The sequence below is a fragment of the Struthio camelus genome, chromosome W (assembly GCF_040807025.1).
Source record: "Struthio camelus isolate bStrCam1 chromosome W, bStrCam1.hap1, whole genome shotgun sequence".
Lineage (NCBI taxonomy): Eukaryota > Metazoa > Chordata > Aves > Struthioniformes > Struthionidae > Struthio > Struthio camelus.
The window spans coordinates 17,561,819-17,585,135 of record NC_090981.1 but is presented as its reverse complement, the minus strand read 5'-3'; the positions used below and the strand labels follow the sequence as shown (position 1 = coordinate 17,585,135).

At 40.0% G+C, this 23,317-nt stretch overlaps 1 protein-coding gene across 9 annotated transcripts in view; it reads left to right on the top strand.

The window, feature by feature from the left end:
* LOC138060850 (tyrosine-protein kinase transmembrane receptor ROR2) overlaps positions 1-23,317 on the top strand; it is a 149,624-nt gene that overhangs the window by 67,331 nt on the left and 58,976 nt on the right. The window contains exon 1 of one of the 9 annotated variants that reach the window (XM_068925439.1): positions 17,006-17,156. The exons of the other annotated variants lie outside the window; for them this stretch is intronic. The gene's annotated coding sequence lies outside the window, so the exon portion shown is untranslated. Of the gene's footprint in view, positions 1-17,005; positions 17,157-23,317 lie in introns of those variants that run through there. 9 annotated transcript variants of the gene reach the window in all.

Below are 23,317 nucleotides of genomic sequence, written 5' to 3'. Positions count from 1 at the left end.
ATTTATTTTTCGCTATCAACGTAATGTATTTTACAATCGGAAGGTTTTGTCACTGTCAGGAATACTTTCTCAAAAGACATCCCGTTACTTGGAACCTGTAAAGCTAGGCTGCATTAATATAGAAAACATACTGTCTGCAGTGATTCAGTCCTGGGAGAGAGATGAATGAGCGATCTGTTATGTATTTACGTTTCTTAGCAACTATGAATCATAGGTGGCAAATGCTGTTGAAGACCACAGCTGAATTTTGGATGAGAAATTCAAAATAGATGCAGATACGCTCTGCACCATCACATTACTGGTCATGCTCATTACTTTATCTGCTTGCTGGTTCCTTCAGATTGCAAGCAACTGTAGCTGAGATACTGTGCTGGATGCCAGTGAGGTTTTAAGCTTATAAACTCTGGAAAGCTGTTGACATCAGAGGCCAGTGTGTTATAAAAATGTTAAGCTACACTATCTGCTTATAAAGGGAACCTTCTCAAGTAAACAGAGATGGTGGTGATGGAAAAATTTAAAGGCAAGAATTTTCATCTAATTTCCTGGATGACGATGAAAAGATCTGTAGCTTTATTATTTTTTATGGTAGCATGGATACTACAAAGCATTGCCCTTGTACTGAACCAGTGATACAGATTTTTACACCCTGTACAATACAGTTACTGATCCCTTCTGGTACTCTAGGGCTGTAAATAACTGATAGATTATGACTGATCTCGCCAAGCAGTCTGTGTGAGGATCTCATTCTCGTGCTGTTTTGTTTTCCTTGGTTATGTATGTAATCAAGGCATTTGCAATGGTAAAATACTATAAAATAATACAAATTCCCTTGATAGCCTGTACTTCTGTTCCCATTTGTTCCTCTCATGTTTTTAATAGTAGAAATATTAGAGATGAACTTGAAGGGTGAATCTGAATTAAATTTCACCTTTAGTTTGAGTTCAAGCTCAAATCCTAGCTCTGATTGGGCCTGGCTTTAATTATGCTGAATTCCTGGAAGCTGCTATCAGACCATTTCATTCCCAAATGGTAAAATTATCATGAAATCAAATTACCTTGTAAGATTACGTCTGTATCTGACTCAGTTCTGGAAAAAATAGATTGCATTTGGTTTTTGGATTGGACTCCCATTTCCTTCCAGACGCCAAAGAGGTCTAGATGTTAGGCTTGCATTTTGACCCATCTGTATTAAATATATAATATGAAGATATGATTTGAATGTAATTTGGTTATGGTTTGTGTGCAGCTATGGAATTTGAGAATCATCTAATAATTTTCTCTTTAAACTATGTTATGTTTAACTACCAACACGATATGTTCCCATTCCCGGAGACTGCGTAATTTTATATTCCTCGCTTTTGTCCAACCCATTTCTCATCCCTCTTGTGTGTTTGCTAATCCTGACATTTTCTTAACATGAGGCCTAATTCTACAGTTCTTAACACGAGTTGCACTTAGTCACCTGAATAATCCCACTGATTGTAACTCAATGTGAAAGCTTTTGGTAGAGTCAACCCTTTTGACTATATTCTCTTCTGATCTTTTTTCGAACGCGCATTTGTGGATGGTTCAGTAAGAATGATTAGCTTTATCCTCTTTATGACAACATGTTAGTGAGTCTGGCTTTCACGCAGGAGGAGGAAGGGTAAATGTATTGATTTTGTTCTGACTTTGATAGTTCCAACAAGACTGTTTCTCCTAGTTTGGTATATCTTAAATTCCCTCCAATTTCCTTAACAAATTCTAATGTATATTTAATTGTTCTTGTCACAAAGAAAATCACACATGTTAACTGCTGTGACTCTTGACTGTGCAGCTGATGCTTGATGTTGACTCAGTTGCCTTCCTCTGTAATGCAACGAAGAGGCAGACTGTAGCCATAGCATGACTTGGGGAAGAGATAGGGGCATGTGTCAGCAGTAGAAGTTAGGTTTACTCTTGTCTTTTTTTGACTGGATACTCTTGCTTATCAAAGGACGATATTAGGAGAATGTCAGAGTCACCTAATCAGATTAGATTGTAGAGCCTGCATTCAGTACTTATTTTACTGTAAGTTTGTGAGCCGCGCAAACCATAAAAGGTGTCAGGAAGTCCTCTCTTTAGTTACAGGTATACTAATAACCCCGTAAGAACTTTTTCCTGGATTCCGCCCAGCTTTACTCTGCGCTTGTTTTTTTACCTTTTGTATCCAAAGATTTTTAAGTAAGCACTACATTTTAATTTCAGCAAGCAATAGAAACTGAAAAATGCAAGAGTCGTTTGTGATATGTTACTCAATTCTGTTATATATCTTTATTCTGTCCGACCTCAGTATTGAATCCAAAACATTCCCTAGTGGCGTATTGTGAATGTGATATCCTTAACTACTGTGTTTGGTTCAGGATATTTGCCAGGCATGGTTATTTGGCTATTGTTCGTATAACAAGCGGCTTGAAATTATGGTGCATAGCCAGTTAGGTTGATAACTGAGGTACTGTCTGACGTAAAACAACACACTGAAACGTAGTATCTTGATGTACGTGAGGTAAGTCATGCCACTGTGTGCCAGAAGGCCTCAGTGATTTACTCCAGTAATATGTGGGCTGCATCTTTATCGAGTCTTCAGTTAAAAAAAAAAAATACCAAGGCATTTCATTTCCTGTTTCCTCCAAAGAGAGAATGAATATATTTCGTGCAACTGGTAATGCTTTTAATGTGGTAAACACTTGTAGATTTTGGAAGGAGACATGTAACAATTAATTCCTTAATTAAACAATGACTGCAATTAAATTTCAGATCAGCAGAGGCTGAATCCTTCCCCATGCTCAGCGTGCTCTAAACACTGCAGCAGCTAAAACGAGCTTTCTCAAAAATCTTCTGCGCTTTCCAAGGTTTCTGTTGCTAGTCTTAGGTTTCTAAAAGCAACACAATTTGTAGCCCTCTTCATTTAAAGCACATCCAGTTTTTGCAACGGAAGGCAGATGAACAATTCCATTTAAGGTGGTTTTGATACATGCATATATATATACAGGAGCCAAGTGTTTGGCTGTGTTGTTATTAAACATGCTAAGATTGAGCCTTAGTTGTGCAGGAATTAAAAAAGCCTGTCTGGAAAACAGCCTTCAATAACCTTTGCTGCCAGAGTAGTCCACTAACTAATTGCAAACACATGGGAATATTTATAAAGAGCAGGGCACGGGCTCGGAAAGTGACTGATCTCCTGCTCTGGTTCAGCATACGTGAATGACAGCCCTTGGTAACCCTGTGCCCTGTCAAGGAGCTCTGCCCCACCAGCCTGTGATGAAGTACAGCTGCTGCACAGCCAGTGAGCACCCCAAAATATTTCCGTGCAAACAGCTGATGCTAAGGGGAATATACCTTGAAAAACCCATTACCTTGCTAAGAATCGAAAAGGCCAGTCTCGTTTAAGTTTCTATCCTCTATCAATGCATTATCTGAGTTTGGAAACCTGAGGAAAATGTGAAAGCCTTAAAATATTCCTATTGTCTGTCTGCCCAGTGATGCTTGATTCTTAGCAAGAATAACTAACGGTTGTAACACAAGTGTTGGCTCCTGCGCAGCAGGGCCCTGACATCATAGCTTTTAAACATCTGAACACATCATTCATTTTTTTTTCTTACCCCGCCTACTCTGCTCCTTCTGAAAGGCTTGTGTTTAGCATAAACAGAATTTGGCAAATCTAGAAGAAGAAAAGACTGTCAAGTTTCTAACTCTTTCCGTATGAATAATAATTTATTCTCTGTGCAAGAGCTGTTTTTTTTTTTTAATGTAAAGTGGCGAATATGATGATGTGTAATTACAATTCTTTTGCAGCACCACTGTTTTAAGGTAAACAAAACTTCCATTTTTAGCACTGTTCAGTTGGGTTCTGAGGATTCTTTTCATTGATTTTGGGGAAAGTCTCCCGCGTGCTTGCTGGTGTTTTATTTAAGCCAGTGTCTCAAATTTTGGGGTGCTCTCCTGAGCAGTAGTCCAGCTCTGTAGAGTCCTTGGGTGTCTAGAGAACGCCTCCTGAAATCTCTGGAGGACTGGAGATTTTGAAACAACTTTTAATGGTATTTGGCATTTGTTCAGCTATCTCTGTCATCACCAGCGAGTACAAAGTTACTTTCAGGTACTTAACAAGAAAGGTTTTGAGAGAGAGGTCCAAGCTGTGGTTTTAGAGTGAGGGCTATTTTATTTTATCCTAACTGGAGGGGGGAAAAAAAAAAACACCATGGGCTATTACCAAATTTCCTCACAAGTTAAAGACTTGTACATCTACTGGGTTGTTTTGGAGATCTGAGTGTATGGTTTGATCGATCAGAAATATGAGTGCTCTAGTAACTGGCGGGCACTTTCCTTCTTGCTTCTATTATTGCTGTTATTCCCCATGGTATGTGTGATACCTTGTAGCGGAGGCCACAGTGCTTGCAGGGCTGATGTGTTGCAGGAAAAATTACGGGTGGGAGTTTAGGAAGAACAGAAGCCCCGTAGACAAAACTGTGTCTGTAGCTATAATAACACCTCCCCAAAATTTGACTTGGTATAGTTAAGCTTTCTTAAGGTTGGACTTGAAAGTTTCCCAGTTTTGTTTGCAGGCCCAGCTCTGTCATGACTTGAGCCTGGGACCTTCTGCCGTAGTCAAACGGAGTTGGTTTGCAGAGCATGCCCCGAATTACTGCTCACATTTCCAAAGCTCTGGAAAGTAGATTTTTTTTTAAAGTATTAATTATAAATATCTGAGCTTGGGAACTCAATTTATTCACTATATGATTAATCTGTAAGTTTGCTTTACTTATTTTTCTTGTGATTTTTGAAGTATTACCTTTTTAGACAAAATGGCATAAACTATTTTCTGTAGTGTTAGGAATTCTAGTCTGCTACTTATTGCCAAGACTCTGGTAGTTTTTTTAATTTTAATTTTTTCTAGATTTAACGGGAATGCTTGTATTTTTCTTCTTTACAGGTGAAACTATTTTTCTACCATGCTAGGTATATTTAGAGTAGAACATAAGCTGGTTACACTTGTGGACTGTTAGTGGAGTAACAGGTTTGCATAACCTGTTTTGCAGGCTATTTGCAGGTCTGGATTTGTATCTAGAGTACCGAGATACTCTGTGAAAATCAATAAAACGTAGTCATATTGCTTTGAATTACCGATAACTGAAACATTCTCCGTGTTATAGAAATTGTATCTCTCTTCTTTCTGCTTCTTACATCTAATAATTGCAATGTGTTATCTTTAAATACTTAATTCCGTTTGTTGAAATTGTTCTGTTCGGGTTTCATGCAAATCCTGTCAAAATCAATAGGAAGTTCCCCGTTGGCTTTGGTGCCTTTGGGTCAGATCCTGAGTTTGCTGGAATATGTCGAATATGCAAAGTTTTTATCAGGATGCTGGACTGTGTGGCCTTCACAAAGACATGGCTTAGTCTCAGTTTACTCACAATCGGATAAACCTCCTTTCTGCTTATTTAGACTTTTGCTATTGCGTATGCAGTAACTAAACAGATCAGGTGTGTAGCAGAGAAAGAAAAAATAAATAATCTTCACAATCTGAGCTTGTAAAAGAAACAAAATACTGCATTTGTTGAATGGAAACCTGGGGCACAATTTGTATTTCTCAACGCAGCGAACATTGGTAAAAGCAGATTAAAGCATAATCAAATGAAGCGAATGAATAAGAGAAAAGGTTAAACAATCGTTTTTATTCCAGTAAGGGCTTGAAATTGAAGCGAACGAAGAAACTATCTGGAAAAGATGGGACATTTTGTTAGATTTTGCCAAAGAAAGTGTCCTGTTTAGCCTCTGAGATGCCGTTCCTCTATTAGAGCCGATTTCCTCCTCATCCTGCACATAAATGGCATCTGCACTGGGAATCCTCACCTGAAGAAAACCTCCCCAATGGTCTATGGGCATGGTCTACTGATACTTTGACCTTTGTCATTTTGAAGGCCTTAGATGCAGCATGATCTCTTTTCCTTTGAAAGTAACGCATTTGACTGATTTTGCCACATTGCAGTCCAGTCGACTACCGTTAATGGTTTACTAACGCTAGTTTCTACGACGAGCACCGTCACCGTGCGCGTAAACATGGGGCCCTACCCAGCAAGACTTTTTAACCTCATCATCTGCAATTTATCAGTATACTTTCCCAGTTGTTGTTCTGTGCCAGACTTCTGTGTTTTCTTACCTGCCTGGCTTTATGGCTGTTAAAAACTGGCTACCGTTTTTCAAGACTTTTTTTCTGAAGTGCAAGAGACATGGGGTTGGAGATGAGGAAGCAGAGCAGGAGGAATGTTATCAATGTATAATGTAGATATGGAAAATATGGAAAAAATCAGAAATGGATTAGTTTGGACCTTTAGAAACAAATGGCTTTTGCATTTTTTGTGAAGTGAATTTTTCATTTTCCTTCTACCTTTTATAGCTTAGATAATTCAGCAGATATATAGTTTTATGGGGAAAAGTGAAATTTCTCCCTTTCTTATAGAAAGGCCTTCTGAGCTACGCTATCATTTATGAAGTATGTTAACACCTTCTGAGTGGTTTAATATTTTAGAGCTCTTCAGGAGGGATAGGAATGTTTTATTTGGGAATCCGTGTTCCTGAATCCTTTACTCTTACATTCAGGACTTTACATAAAGGAAATGTAAGGCATGTCAAATACCTGTCTTGTTGGAGAACTGGAATGCTCTTTGAGAGCATGGTTAACTTTAATTTATTCATTAAGGAAAACACTCACAAAAGCAGTTTTGAAAACTATTTTATAAAATTTGGTAATATTTTAAACTGCTAAGCAGTATTTGAATTTCAATGTCAACAGCTGTATGATTGTTACTTGATAATGTCTTTGGCAAATTGTAAAAAAAAAGATTACAGAATATGGGTAGTGCCACTCCAGAAGAAATGAGGGGCTGTTTTCCTAATTACAGAGTAAAATAAATGTATTTATGTCTGAAAGTTTAACATCTGCAACTTTGTAATGCTAACATTCTGCTGTGTGGCATACATCTGAATAATTAAGGGGAATTCATGGTAAAGGAAGAAATTTATATAAATTTTTGTTGACATTCTTGGAAAAAAGTCAAACAAAGTCTGACTGAGAAAAATTACAATTTTTTTAAAAGGTTTTCAAAGGCTGGATTCATTTAGTTTGGCAAAAGCTACAAAATGAACATGTATTTTAAAAAAGCAAAGACTTAAGTGATCACAGCTTTTGGCTCTTAGAAAGAAGGAAATGCCTTTAAAAATTCCATAATGCACCAAAGTTCATTCTCTGCCTCCCCCTCTTTCTAGCCCCAATTTAGTGTTGTGTGGAACATCTGTGGGAAAAAAAAAAGAAAAAAGAAAAAGGCCAGAAACAAAATTTGTGACTCTTCAACTGGTAAATGTCCAGGTTTATTGTGAGACGGTTGCTCTCTTGGGGAGCTAGTGTATTTTGGGTGCCTTTTACTTTTACTTAAAAAAAAAAAATTGCCTTTCCCTCATCTTTTTTTAATTTAATCTGGGAAACAGCAAAAGCAAGGGAAGGAAAACAGTAGACATTGGAGAGTCTTTCATTGCTTGAGGGGAAACAGGAGAGAGCAGGAAACTTCTGAGAAATAGGTGCGGGTGATAGTTCTCCCCTCCCTTCTTATCTGCCTTGTAGGGATAAAGGTCTATACGAACTCTTCCGCATCTCAGAGTTGCAAAGCTGCAACTTTGTGTGTATATATAGGCATATTTTAAAAGCTGAAGATGTTCAGCATCCAGTGTTGTAAGCATGAGTCATCCCTGTAACCTACCAGATGGGGATTCGTAAATAAGAGATGTGGCCTTCCAGATCTGCAACCTCTACTTCTTTTGTCCTAAGCTGGGAATATTCCCAGCCATTGCACAAATATTTCCAATTATATGTATATCTTCAACCACAGTTCCCTGTCCCGCAGCCTGCTCCTGTATCTTTTATTTCTGGTGGCCAGAAATAAAAGACCCTTTCCCTGGAGTCTGTACAATGTCTCCTGCTGCTGTTAAGGTGATAAACCTGAGCCACACAGCCAAACTTTGGCCCATCCAGAAGGATTTCTTTGTGGCAACTGAACGCTGCTCTTCCCTCCCCTGCAGGAACCTGAGTTCCTCTTTAGCTAATGTCCCCTCTGACGTGCTTTTGGTTAATTCTTCTTTAATTCTGTTAAAATCCCTTTTTCCACCCAAGCCCACTATTGTTGACTGGCACTACAGATTTAATTAAATTACTGTGTCTGGGACAGAACTAATGAGGTATGCTCAGGAAGAAGAGAAAGAACTGGATTAATGGCATGCCAGGGCTGTCTCTCTTCATGTGACTCTAGACACCTCGCTTTGGCTTCTGAAGACCATTTTTAGTCTATATTTGAGAGGGGTTCTTTGGAAATATTTGCTTAAGTGCATGAGAGTTTAGCCAATTTGTTTGCCTTCAGCTCACCTCCAGAGCTAGCGTAGCACAAGATTCATAATGTTTTGCTAGGTCTTTAGAAAACAAATGAGCAGAAAACTTTGGTTAAAAAAGAACAAAGAGTTAAGAATAATGTTTTTGTTTAGCTAGATGTCTACTTTGTCTGTTAAACTGTGGGTCTTTTTAGGCAATCTCTAATGAATCTTCTAAAATTGTTGAATATCAAGGTAAATGTGTTATAACCACCAAGATTCTAGTCTCTATTGATGGAGCATTCTTGAGGTTATAAATGTTAAAGGTTATAACCAGGTAATGGGTAAAGAGAAGACGGTTGTTTAATTTAGATAAAGCTCTGTTTAAGTTATCAAAACATAAAATGAAAGTATAGAGGAGAAGAGACAGAAGAGGCATTGCTGACTCTAGAGCTCCAAGAACCTCAGGCTTGCACCAGCCTGAGCCGTTAAATCCATCCTGTACAACGTCATCATGGCCTGCATGCATCAGCGAAGGGCAGGAGTTAGGGCATGGGTTCATAACCTGGACTATCTCCTCTGCTTCTCTTCAGTGGAACTTAGTCATAAGCAGTATAAATTTTGTATTTTTGTTGGAAAAAAAAATATTTCGCGGTAGCTATATTTATCGCATGTGTTTTAAGTACTGTAGGCACTATGAATTTAAATTCCACCCTTAGTAAGATAGTCTAAGAATTGGATGTAACTAACTACCTGAATTTTTTCCTTTGCTTTTATAATTGTATTAAAAAAAATAGTATTTTACAATTGAAAGTAAAACTTTTATTGTAAGACTTCACTAAATACTCGATGCTCAGCAGCTGTTGTCAATTCTACAAAAAAAAGAGTTCAGGGATGCTGAATTCTGTTGCAGATCTGGCCTTTAGCTTTTAATCTTCATTTTGTAGTATACACCAAGGGTCAATTTTCGTGTTTATCTCTTAAGAGTATTCTTTGTATAGAGAGAAAGAGAAGGTATTTCTGTTTAACCAGTTAATTTAAAATATCCATTAGATACCTCTAATTGATGGTATTTAGAATCACTTCTACTGAGTTATTATGGATTGCGATTGCACGTTCTGCTCAGATGAAGGAACAAGATAGGTACTATATGTTGCGCTGTACTTACTATTTGATTAATTACTGATCTTTCTTTACCATTCCTTTTTTAAACGTGAACTGTCCCTGTATCATTGTTACTACTATAATTATAATGTTGCTGCTGCATAATTACAATACTGCATGGTTTAACCAGTACTTACCTGCTTGAGAAAACATTGAGAACTGAAGTGTGATGATCCACTGATTGTTAGTCAGACCAGTGTGACATCAGTTGTGGACGCTATCAATTTAAGTCGCGTATGGAGCAGTCCTATGCAGGACAAGGAAGCCACACATTTAAAAAGAAATATGATTAAAAGTGTATTAACTGTTAGAACACGTCACAGATGATGTTTCTATTTCAGTTCAAGAGTGACTTTCCTTGGTTTGTCTGGGGATTGTGGAAGAACAGTTATTGCCACAAAACGCAGGCCGTTTTATCACTGTAAATTGGCTTCAGCTGCCGTATCTGAGCTACAAAGGTTCTGGGATCAAGTCACTATTGCTGTTACTTCTGGCTTGTGTTTGTTTATCTGTTCCATTTAACCGTATTTCTGAAGTGATTGTGTAAGGCCCGTTTCGTCTATACCCAGCTGAAGGTGAATTTGTCCTCCCCATCTGATTTCAGATGTTGCAAGATCCATGTTCCCAGGTACTTCTACTCCTTGCCTCCTTTTTTTCATCTAAGTGGTGTCAATTTCTGTTGTTCTCTGCTGGATGCATAAGAAAAATAATCTGTCTCGTGGTACCAGGAAGGAAAACTGCTGTTGCTACCTCACTCGCACGTGCTAACTTGTGGAAGCCAGGTTCAGTCATACTCTATTTGGTCAGATGTCGTTTCACTTAGTACTGGGTTGTCAGGGCTGTGACCACTGAGGTGGTCTCTCAACTCTTAACATATTCCTGCCAACCCTCTAAAACCTAATGGTGCCGGTAACCGCCTTTCCTGGCACCAGGGGTGAACGTGAGTGCAAACCTTTTGCGTCAGCTGAGGTTCACGTTATATAAGCTCTGGTAAGCCAGTGTTTTCTGACTTGAAATGCCAGCATGAGGTGGGAGTTGGGTACTTGAGGGCTAGGATTTAGCTTACCATAGTGTCAGTTTTGGAATAAAAGCCATTTGAATTTGCTCAGATTGTATCAAGCTGAAAACAGCTAGCTAACATGGGTGCCGGAAGGAGCCAGCTAGAGACACCACGGAGGTAGGAGTAATCAAGGTGCAACCCTGTGGTGGCACAAATGGGGTTAGGCAGAGCCATTATAAGCGATGGCCTTGAGATGAGCAGAACCGGTGCTTTGCGGCATACAAATTGGCAGAAGCAATGGGAGCAGTGATAAACCAACAGCAGGCAAGAACACACGTACCAGTTTAATCGTGGCAATTTAAGCAAACTAAAGCAATTTAAAATTGTGCCATCATCTCACCTACCTACGTCTTCAGACATAGCTCTGGCTGCCTAGGGGCAGTCGATGCTCTAGTATCCTGTATCAGAGTAGCTGCTGGTCTCTGCAAGAGCCTAAGATAGGAAGATGTGATTGCCAAGAACACGTTTTAGGGTATCTGCGTTGATCTTCAACATGTTGAACATAAACTTGAGGGGACCTTTGCACTGGGTTCTGTGTTAGCACAGATCTCATATATTCACGTGCCTCTGTCACATATAGGAGATTTTGTTAACTGGCCTAGTCATGGGAGTGTCCAGAGCAGAACCTCACTGCAGAGGGAGAGGAGGTCCCTTGGAGATGATGATCTTCTCCTGTGACCTATCTGGATCACTGCAGGGCCAGCCTTGGCACATAATGGCCAGTTTCCTCTTCGTAGCTAGATTCTCCATCTGGTGAGCCTTGAGCCCACAGAGGGCCAAAGCGTAGACCATCCAGTCCATGTACAGGAACACAAAGGGAAGGATGGGGCTGAGGGGAAGACTGGCTCGATGGGGGCAGGCGAGCAGCCAGACTCCGCAGGGAGCAGCGCTCAGATCTGTGCCATGTTCTTCCATTCTTTCATCCCATGTCCCAAATAAAAGTTCTACCCATGACCGATATCCTGCTATTGTGGAGGTTAATGTGGGACATCTTGCAAAATGCCTCCTCCTGGGAATGGCCAGGGCTGCATGCAGTGCGTGCTAGGGTCACATAGTATTGCTGGGAGGGAATGGCTTGAAAAGCTGAAATACTGATTAAAAGGAGAGGGTTCTTGCTGTGGTACTGCATGGTCTTCATATAGCCAGCTGTGCCTTGGATTTCCTCTTTTGCTAATCCTGCGAGCAAGTAGGTGGGCCACAGAGGTGACTGCCCGCTGACAACCAGAATGTCTGCAGGGAGACCATGCGCTGCCGAAGCTAGTGGTGGGCATGTATTCAGGTATCTGCTATATAAAACCTGATCCTTTGTTTTCTGCATTATCAGATAAGCTGTCTGAATACATTTTCTTCACTTGAATGGTAATGAAAACTTTATATTAAAAAAGATTTTGAAGGTGTTTGGTGGAGCTGATGAGACTTTAAATGAATTGTGTAATATCACATGCTCTATGCAGTGGTCAGATCAAAAGTGTCAACAAAACTTCTTATGAAATATATGCCAGTGAGCATTGCAACAGGAAAATAGATTAGAATTCAATATCAAGCAGAATAATCTAGGAAAGCAATCTTAGAAAAGAGAAACTTGATTAAATTTATAATGTAATGGGGAAAAAAACCCACAGTAGTGCTGTGTTTTTATTTGAGAACGACTAAGTTGTATCACAGTCTGCCTTTTCCATTGTTAAAGAATTTATATTTCTGCTTAAATGATGGCACTGCCTGGTTGAAACCAGTCCAGGCCTTTGGACTGGAATCAGGGACACATCAAGTTATCTGAGCCAGTGTTGCAAGTTTTTTAGTAATTACAAAGCTGACAAAGCTAGTTCTGCCTGTGGTGGTTGTGGTGGTTGCCTGGGTATTCAGATGGTGAAATATAGATAACATTGATTTACTTCTTTACTTTCCACAAAGGTATCCTTAATACATTTATTAGTGTTGTTTAATATCAAATTCTTTGAATCTGGAGTGTTAGCTATACCGGATGCTAAGGCTAGACCAGTGGTTTGAGTTGGTCTGACTTCATTTGTGCAACTCGGCTACTGCAGAAAACACCTCCTTGTAGTCTAAATGGGCCCTTTCAACTACCTGCTCATTCCCCTCTGGCAGGAAACTGTAGATAAGTTCATAGCATCAAATGGCTTAATTATGCCTGCCCTTCAAAAACTTGACAGTCTTTTCACTGTACAATTTCAGTAATTATGGAAGTGTTGATATATATCAAAGGGGTGATTAGGCTCCCAGCCCTAAGACTTTAAAAAAAAAAAAAGACATTCTGTGGCCTCAGATGAGGTAGATTACTGCCTCCCTCGTCCTTTTTGCTGATACATTTTGATTTTTTTGGCATTTCCTCCATCCTTTCTCATAGAGACAAAATGCTCCGCTATTTAAAGGTGGAGGGCAAATATTGCTTCCATGGCACCAGGAGGGGAAGAAATTTGTTTCAAAACAGAACGAAGCCCTTTTTAATTTTTTTTTTCCAGATAATGGGGAGTGGAGAGGTAAACTAGCAATTCCCGCTGTCAGCTTTTTAGATCTCTTATATCTAGCACTTTGATTTTATCAAATGAAGAAAATGAAACGTTGTACTCTCTTCCCAACAGAAGCAATCACTGCTCTGCCTCAGGACTTCCTTCTACTGCTATGCAAAGCAAGAAACCTGAAACGCTTTTAGCAGAGGGGCTAGGCTGTTTCCAAGGATTGCAACTGGCTAGTCTTTCCTCCAGGTTGTAGGCAAAGATGGTCACGGCAGCTGAATTTAAAGTAATGTAAGTGCCTTTAACTGTAACTTAACCTAGAAAATGGGAAAACCTTTGGTTTTCTTCTGTTCATTTTTTTTCTCCTTAGGGAAAGATTGGTTTTCTTAGATAATAATTAAAACACTGAAGTTGCCTCAGTACATTACTGGTATCTCTTTTTGCAAACTGGGGCAATGCACTTTGGCAGTAGTGTAGCTTAACACACATTGATCCATTTTTCTCATTTAGCACAAAATTTAAAAAGTGTTAGCCTAAAAGGTGGACCATTTATTACCTCTGGTTTATGCTGTTTGGGCACAACAGCCATAGTAAAACAAAATCTATCTTTAACATGCATATGGAAGAGGAAATAACTTTCTGAAAGTATGTTTTTAATTTGAAACATACTAACTTAGTAAATACAATATTATCTGTAGTAGTGAATTGAACTGATTGTTTCTCTTTACCATGGGCTTCAGGATTTTAAAACTGGATCTCAGCCTCTCACCTCATTTTTATTCATGGGTTGTAAGAGGAAAATAAGGTTTCCTGCCTTTTAAAATCCCAGTTGGTTTTTCAGCTTTGAATGAAGTAGTTGAAATTTGAAATGAAGCAAATATTCTCTATGCACCTGCGGAATAGTCTGCTCCTGTCAAAAACTGGTTTAGCGTTTCAGCGTATTCTGGCTCCAGCTGCTTTGTCTTTGGCTTCTGCATTTTCAGAGATCTGGCTTTTCTTTAACACTTCAAATACTACTGAATATTTTTGTGGTTTGAATTAGCTGCTTACTAGATTATTTCACAGGATGTCATAATTTCGTATTTAATTGTAAATGGATTGTTTTAAAAGAAAGCATCTCTAAATAAACCAAGATCCAGAAGCTAGTTATTTTTTAAGTTCTCCCACTTTTATCCACCCTGCGCAGATCCATGCAGAGAACTGGAAGCATGGCTATCTGAGGAAAGCAAATTTGATAGAAAGTACAGATACATTTTTCCCATTTCACTGAACAGTTTTGCGTGCCGCTTGAAAAGCAGACAGTTGGCAGGGGGGTGATGTGTTTTCATTGTGTTGACCGACCTTTTATACACATTAATTTTTTGTCCAAGTGTTAAAATAGGAGCTTGAGTTCGAACTACCCTGCGACCAATGTCTGCCTTGTCGGATTTTTTCACTCTGCCCGGAGCTGTACACACGCTGCATTTTTGCCCCACAACCTGATCTGAAGCTGACCTGTCTGTTCGATGAATACGTGATCTAGGGCGTGCGCCCAAATAGAAGATTTCTGCCCTGTCAGGCAGCGCAGGTGTTGTTGTTTCGTGGCCAAACGCAAGGGAAGCCCCCGGCCGCGAGGCAGATGCTGTAGTGCAGAATTGTGCCTCTCACTGGTGACAAACTGACTTTAACGTTAGGCATCTTTACAGCCTGTTAAGCGAGGGATGGCAGGCTTCGTTTTGTTCTGCAAAGTAATTCCAGCTTCGTGTAATCCTTCTTCCTTCTTTCACAGTGTATTTTTGAAAGCGTTTTTCTCCCTTGATCCGGAGCATAGAAAACTTTTAAGGTCTGCATTGCTAGGTAGAGTTTTTGTATGTTTATGACTTCTATCACATAATTTTTCTTTTAAACTGTGTGTTTGTATAGAGGCGAGCTGGAAAATTGAGTGTTTCTAGAAGGCTGCCTGACAATCAAGGTAATGTCATATTTTCCAGCAAGAATACCAGATCTATGTTGTGTGTGATTTAACCAGCAGTTCCTGCATGCAGAACAGTGTTCACTTTGTTTATTGGAGGATTACTGAAAATCCTATAATTCATCACTAGTCTGTCAGAAGCAAGTTTTGGCTGATTTAGTGCCTCATTCTGAATTGAAATGTACATATTTTACCTTAAACGTTGAGTGTTCTGTTTCAAGTCCTACCTTCTAGCTTTGTGTAGAATACAAATAGCCTTAGTATATTTTTGTAAAATGACAAACCTTATTAATGATAGAAAATGCTTTGGGGCGTGTTGCTACCAGGATAAAACGTACTACTTGCTTATTATAAAGCTGTTCTTCAAAAGAAAATAACGTTCTGGACTATATGGTTATTATAATGAGTGATGAGGGACTGTAGTACTTTTTCACATACACACTAGCATGTGTAATATTGGAGATCTGGAGTGGTCGATTTAAAGAGAAGAATAAATGCCTGTATTTAATATCCTATTTCTTACATCAGTCACACAACTCTTGCTAGGCAGTAAGCATAGGCTGCTAAGAATCTGGCGTTTGAAATACTTGCTTCCTTAAAAACCTCTTGGCTCTGCTTGCTCTCTGCTGGCACTTATTTTCTTTAGTTGTGTAGTATAAGCAAGAAGATGAACGTTTGTGGGCTACTGGTATGGCTGTTTTATCCAGAGTTATTCTTTCATTTTCCATAGCAGGAGAAGCTCCGTTATTCTGAGTGTGGAGCAGTTGAGTTGCCATAGGTGTTTTAAACTTGTGGGTTATTTCTGTTTCATGCTGGCACAAATACCTAGGCACTCTTTTTGACTAGAACATAAATTGTTGTATGTACAGATTCCATTTGCTTATGACAAAGGCAAAGAGATCAGGTATAAACCATTTCCACTTTTTCCTTTCTCTGTTTCGGGGTCCTCTTGCTGTCCGTTTACCCTCCTAATCAGGAACTGAGGGATGCTTTAGATACGCTCATGTTTCCTCACGTTACTAGCAGGAATTTGAATGACTTTACAAAACTAGATGGCAAGCTGCTCGTTCAAAACCTGTGGTTTTTTGAAATAGCTTAGCCTGGCTAACCGCTTCAACAAAAGATGAGTTGCAGCTTACCACCTTTTCTGGTTATTAATTGATAAATTTAACATCTCCAGAAAGGGATTATCCATCTAATGTTTAATTATTCTTGTAGTTAACAAGTATTTTACCCAAATATCTGTCATTCCTGGCTGTAAATTAAGCTATTAATGTTTTCTTCTAAAAATAAATCTATTGCAATTGCTCATGCAGAATCAGTCTTTTCAACCTGCGGTAGAAAAGTAAAGCAAAGCAGCACTTCAAATTAGGAAATGTCCTTGAGCAAAGTGGTTGTGTACTTGATGATGTATATCGTATCGATCAAATGCTTTCAGGTTGGAACCACCAAACTTTATTTCAAATGTCACAGATTATTCCACTCTAACTTTTTTTCTTAAATCTTCTAAAGACCTTTCCAAGAGTCTTGTGTTCCTTTAACCTTCCCTTCTCTGATCCGTGAGAGTGAGGTTAGAGTAGTTCAGGCTGCACAAGCCAAAACTGGATGCTTAGGTGATGTGATTGAAGGAGATAGACCAGGCTTAAATTAATCAACTGAGTAGATACTTAGCTGAGCACTTCATTCACCAGCTTGCTTGCGGCTGCCTCTGCAGGGGGACCTTTGCATCCTAACACCCCCAATCTGCCCCCTCCAGCACCCAAGCATCCCCTATTGCCTCCCTCTGTGCCCATACCTCTATGTCTGTGTTTTTCTCCTACAGCATCATGCACTCCCTCCCTATCCCTTGGCTCCTCCTTCCCTTCTGAAGACCTCTCCAAACCTCCTCAGGTCCCCTGCCTCCCCTTCACCCTCCTGCCTTTCTTTTAATTCCTCTCGATATGGAAGTCCTCCTATTTTTCTTTTGCATTTGATTGGGTTCGCCAGAGCAAAGTTGTGGCACGTGTGGCTCGGCAAGGGCATAGCTGATCCGGCACAAGAGGTCCACATCCACCCTTCCTGGCTCACCAGCTGGCAGTCAGAAGACCTGCAGGTTGTGAGTGCCTTGGGCCAAACAGCAGTCTTCCTCTCAAACGTGGTAAGGCAGGATTTTAGCTTTGTGGGCCACATATGTTGTAAGTCTGAGATGTGTCCGTTTACTTAATGAAGAAACAGTGAATGACAGAAGGGATTAAAAAAAAAAAAAACAAGAAAAACCCCGCACCTTCTGTTACCCAGAATACTAGATATCGTTTGCTTCATGGTTGTGTGTGCTTCCTGTATTTTTCTGGTGCAAAGTGTCCTGAAAAAGATTAACCAGATTGCAGGTATCGTCCTTGTCTTGTTCTGGTTGTGCAGGTCTTCCTCCGCGTTGCCTGCTTCCCCCCTTCCTCCACACCTCCTTTCCTTCGCTTCCGCAGCAGCAGATGTATTGTCCCAGGGGCTGCTCCTGTGTAAGCGGGCGTTAAGAGTGCTGTTCTGATGTCGTGGCTCATTAAAGGAAATGGAAATCCCATCTCTCTGAGGTCATAAACACTCACCTTTGTGCCGGGTACGTGGTCACTACCGGTGTTTTCGTGTGAAATCCCTGACTTCTTTCTTAAGAGGCTTTTGAAGTCTGAGACGTGAGATGCAAATTGTTGTTTTATCAGCTTTTTGAATAAGCTTTCAAGAAATCACTTACATTCCTACATTTTGGGGTTTCTCTTAAGAGATAAATTCCTAAAAGATGTTGGGAGAAGGGAACTGGAGGGAGGAGAGCATCCGAATTAAAATTTAGTGTATGTGCCTATGCAGGCACATACAGTGTATACCCACGTACGTTAACGCTCTCTTTGCAGCATAATATGGACTACGTGTTGCTCGTACAAAGCCCCGGCTTCCACTTACCTGCAAAGCACGATCGATTCTGTTAACGCTGTCAGCCTCGACAGGAAGCGCGCGCTCAAAAGGCTAGAGATGAAAAGACGCGCAAGTTCCAGCTACTTCTGTGGACTCAGTGAGTCGGGGACTCGGGCGATTCGCCGCGTTCCCAGTGCTCCCAGTTTGAAAAGGTTCAGCCGCTTCTATTTGTGAGCGCTTGCAGAACGTCAGCCTTGGTTTTAAGTTCAGGTAGGGGATTGTTTAGGGGGTAGGTAATAACTCTTCCCTAACGCGTTTCTCCGGAGCTGCTTTTTACACCTGGGCAAAGCTACACCTTTTTCAAAATGAACGCAGACTTGAAAATGTAGCAATGTCGTCTTATAGGTTTAACAATGTTAAGATTTAACAGTGAAGCAACATGACTAATAGAGGTGAGAAATAACTTAATCCACATAGTTTGCTTGCTAAAACCATTGCAAAACATTTTAGAGAAAAATGCTGTACTATTATGACTGTGAAAATTTGAGTCAACTTATTATGGTTGCTGAAACTTGATTTTCTTCAAATACGTAAAATGCACAGCCTATCTCTGCACAAATGTGCAATTCCTAAAACAACCCTGTTACTGTTTAAACAGCTAGTATAAATAATGAACCACTCCATTACCAAGAATATAAATAAATGCAGACAAGTAAGAGTTCTCTAGAGCTGAAAGTTTAGGTTATGCAAAAACTTCGACAGCTGTAATTTGTAGGTCCTTGTAGACTGAGGGGTGTGAGTGATGTAAACTCGAGAAAGCCGACATTTAATGTATGTCTATTTTGTCATTTTGCCAAAAGGCAGTCTTTCGCTGTGTACAAATTTTGAATAGGGCAACATCTGGCAGAAAAAATTCCACAAAATGCATTAAGCTGTGCAGTGCTGTAAACAGAGCATAGTGCTGTCCTACATTATGAGCGATGAGTCAACATTTTAGAGAAGTCCGGTCATAAACATCTTTTCTCTGGGTAAAACTAACAAAGCAGAGAAGTAGGAAAGCAACCATTATTCGTTAAGATGTATTGCTTCACATGTTAAGCTTTAAAGTTAATTGAATATTAAAAGCTGGTCAAGTCAGAAGCGCGTTTGTAATTGGAGCTTAATCTAAAAACGTTCATTCTTACGCTTAGCCAGTTGAAGAGACATAAGATTTTCAAATCCGAGTCTTTAAATCCCCATGTTTGAGGACCTAAATGGAAGTGGCTCGGCACCATCCTAAAGCAACCACGCACCTGTAACTCCAGCGGACCCCCGCGGAAAATGGCTTAACCAGCACCTCAGCGACTGAGTCCATTTCTGCTGAGCACTTAACTTTTTAAGACCTGACTTTAAGCACACACATTTAAATATTTTTACCAGGGTTAGTGCAAGCCTGTTGGCTGAGCTCGTTAAAGTGAAAACATGGGGAAAGTTAAGAACTTTCCTTTGGGGGAGAGAGGGAGGGAGCGAGAGCGCCTTGTGAGTGCGCCAAGGTGAAATGTGTCCTTGGTTCAGGGAATTTTTTATATAAACAGAGAATGGTTCATACTTTATGGCTCTTGTCCAGAATATTTACAGAAACACCGTAGTCTATACTGTCAGTTAGTCTGAGATGATGACCACACAAGTAATCATAAACGGCCCATGCGGTACTACGTTAGCGAGGGGAGATGCAGAGTTAAGGCATGGTGCTGGTCTTAGCTGCGTGATTTGAAACGCTAACAGTGAGGATCTCCATTAGTTCACAGGATTTTTTTTTTTTTTCCTCCGTAGATGTGCTAACTTTTTGTTAAACGGCCTATTTTGATCAGCCTGCTGAAGCTTCACTTCTGTTTATTTTAATGCGACAGTAATGTTCTTCACTCCAAGCAACTCTGCTGTTTCTGAACAGACTCTCCGCTCAAGTTTGCAGGGACAGGGGCTTTCACTCGGGCATTCAACCCCCTAGAAAAAGACAACTAAGCGGGTAAATGGAAATAAGAAGCTCCTAGTAATGATTCAGGCGGTATCAGGGATTTAGCAAGTACTTCTGGGATGCCGAGTAGCAACTCCAGAGGTGCCTTGAATGAGGATGCAGTGTTGCTGTCCCCTTCGATAATCCGTACCCAAGAGATGCAAGACTTGCGGCATGCACAGAAGAGGAAAAAATTGGCTAATAGGGTTCCTCCCCGCCCCCGCCCCCCTTTTACATCTTCCCCTTAGAGGCTTTCTGGACGGTCTATAGGGGAAGCATAGCTAGGGGTGGAGGGGGCCGAGCGGTTCCCCCCTCCCGCCGCTGCGGCTCCGGGGCGGCTGGCGCAGGAAGGCGGTGGGGGCCGCCCACACCAGGCTGTCTGCCCGTCGCTGTTGGGCTTCAGCCCGTGCTCGGGGCTCGAATTGTGACGGCTGTTTTTCCCCTTGTCCTGCCTGGCTCGTGCGCTCCCAGGCTTTGCTCGGAAACGTTACCTAAGACGGGTGTGCCTACAGTGTTTTGGCTATTCGGATTTCTTAATCATTTCTGTGCGGAATAACGTCCAATTGTTGGGAGTCTTTGGGACAACACAATGACCTCAGCTGTAGCTAGGGGGCCAGAGGCACAAACAGGAGCTAAAGCATTTTTGTTATCTGGATTGAAATCAAGACTTTAAAAAAAAAAAAAAGAGGTGAAAGAATGACAGAGGCAAGAATTACTGCACCAGATTGTCCTGACAAGCTTCAGCCTGGGGTGAATGGATATACTCTGGTTAACGCCTCCGTTCTGCTCCCCACGAAGAAAAGACAAAAGTTTGTAACGAAAAAGATTAAACCCTCTCTTAACTGTAGCAACTGCTTTATGCTAGCTTAATATCAAAAGGCACGTTTTCAAATGCTCGGGACGTGCTATTTGTAAACGATTACATCTTAGTGACATCCAGCATACAGTGTATGAAAGAATATAAATACAAGTGCTTTTCTGAAGTTGTCTTATTTTGAATGTTTTGCTAGGTGGATATGAATTTTTTGAACTACTTTACAGTACAAAGTGCTTCTCACTTGAACAACTAAGGCTGGACTTTCATCTTCCATCTTAAAGACTTACTTCTGTAGGCCCCTGACACAGTGTAGACCAAAGAGTTAACGCATAAGTTTTTGACACAAGCTTCTTTGTTTCTGTGCCTGAGCTCTGTAACCTTCTTCATTTCTCAGTTATGCACAATGTTTTAGCCTTTAAAAGGTTTCCCATAATTAAAACATCTGAGTGTAGTTGGCAAATTGCAGCATTTAATTCTAATGCTACTAAAAAGACTGAAATAATGCTGAATTGAATAATTCCATTCTTATTAGTATTGAATTACAGCTTACTCTGCAGACATTCTCTGAGCAAGTCTTAATTTTGGTCAGCTGTATTTATACACTAATTGACTGAAATGGGATGAGTAGTAACCATAGCCTTCGATCCCGCTGCTGTTTGCCAACCTGTGGTTGTTCTCCCACAGTTCTTGCTCTTGCCTAACCTTGGTTAGAAATTTAGTGAAGGGGACTTTCAACCTATATGGCAGGCTTCGCCGTATTTTCTGGTACTCTCTTTGGCTTTACTGCACCTAAAGAGTTTCTCCTGAATGTTCAATAACTGGAACGTGGGAAAGCCACAGAAATTGAATCATCCTTGGACCCAGACCTGCGACAAAAATTTTTGGTCGATATACCTGATTAGGCACACTTTTGTAGTGATCTGACATAACTAGGTCTTATATTAACCTAACTGGTAGACTAATTATAGCTGATACGGTAGCACCCTGATGCTGGTGTTGAGTGTTAGTTTCTTTATTTCATAGGCAAAATACATCTGGTTATTGATTTGCTTGTTATCCTCACACTGCAGATCTATTGAAAGCACTGTATGAAATCTCTTTCTGAAAATAAAAGTATGGACATCAGAATGCAATAAATCAGAATGTGATCTAGCATGGTGTGCTAACTAAAGCAGCAATGGACTATTGCACAAGTTAAATTTTCACATAAATTATGAGTCCACTAAGAATTACTGTTTTATGACTCAGGCCAATAAGGTCACTTGAAATCTGCTTAAAAGCCTTGCTACAGTAACATAATACAGTGTATATGTTGCCTCTTTTGTTTATGGAGTAATTTCATAAAGTCCTGCCAAGCCCAGTGACTGAAAGTCTGTTGTGGCCTTTGTGCCATGAAAAGTAATTGGTAGAAAGGTAGAGCTGGATTATGATAAGGGAATTCAATCCTTCTGTGACCGCTAAAGGTTGAGTTGCTGTGCTGTGGTGAGGATAGGTATTTCTCAAAGCTGGCTTTTGCAGTCTATGAATCTCCTGCTTTGTCATTATTATTTCATTTTACTTTTGCCATTTTGTAGACCTTTTCCGGGAAGGGGATTTATGCCAATTAAGGACTCAATCTGTTATTGTTCTCAGACTACTACTAGTAGTTTTGAGCATGCAAGAATTGCAGTGCCAGGTACTTCAGACCTCTGTTATGCATCAGTTGTGAGATTTAGATCTTTTTTCAGGTTTGAGGGGCGAGAGCTTGAATTTTTGTGTAGTTATTTTTGTGTGGAAGAGGAAAAAAAAGAGAAAAGAATACATAAATGAAGTACAGCTGGTTTTGTTTCCTCTATACACAAATTAATTTTGGTTCTGTTCATTTATTTTCTTCAAATTGGTATGTCATGTTCGTGTGTTCCAGTTTACCACTGCTTCCCTCTGTTACCAAGTTTGGCTTGTGTTACGTCAGTGAGCCAAGCATAAGGAGAAAATGGAGTTCATTTACCTTTCATTATAACTAGGGTTTTCCTGCAGTACAGAATACAGAATATATTTCACATATTTCCTGCAAGATAGCATACAGAATATTTTCTTTTTTTGAAGAATAACATCATTTACTGCCATGTTTTCCTAAGTAAGAGAGATTGAGTTGCACAGGAGAAAATGCAAATAATATATTTTCATTTTAAGAACAGACCGACTGAAATTAAATACTTTAAAAATATGTTTCAAATGTGACTTTCATTATCTTAGTAGTTACCATAATAGGTTCTTCTACTGATATTTTTCTTCTGACAACTCCTACTAGCAAAAAATGACGTCTCAGACATGCTGCATAGCCAGAAGATACTAATGGACAGACAGGTAATTGAGCAGAGCACTTAATAAGCTATTATACATCCAGTGCTTACTTTATCAAGCCAGTGAAGTTAGGAATTTCAGATTAATATATACAAAACACAATACAGAGACAGAGCAGAGAAGAACACACTAGCAAAGACTGACAAGGTCGAGGGCAATATATCCATGTGCTGGCTTTCTGGGTCATAGTAGTTTTAAATATTTGAGAAGCCATTCCAAGAGTAATACAGACTTCTTTGTTTTGTGTTAGATCTTCGACCAGATC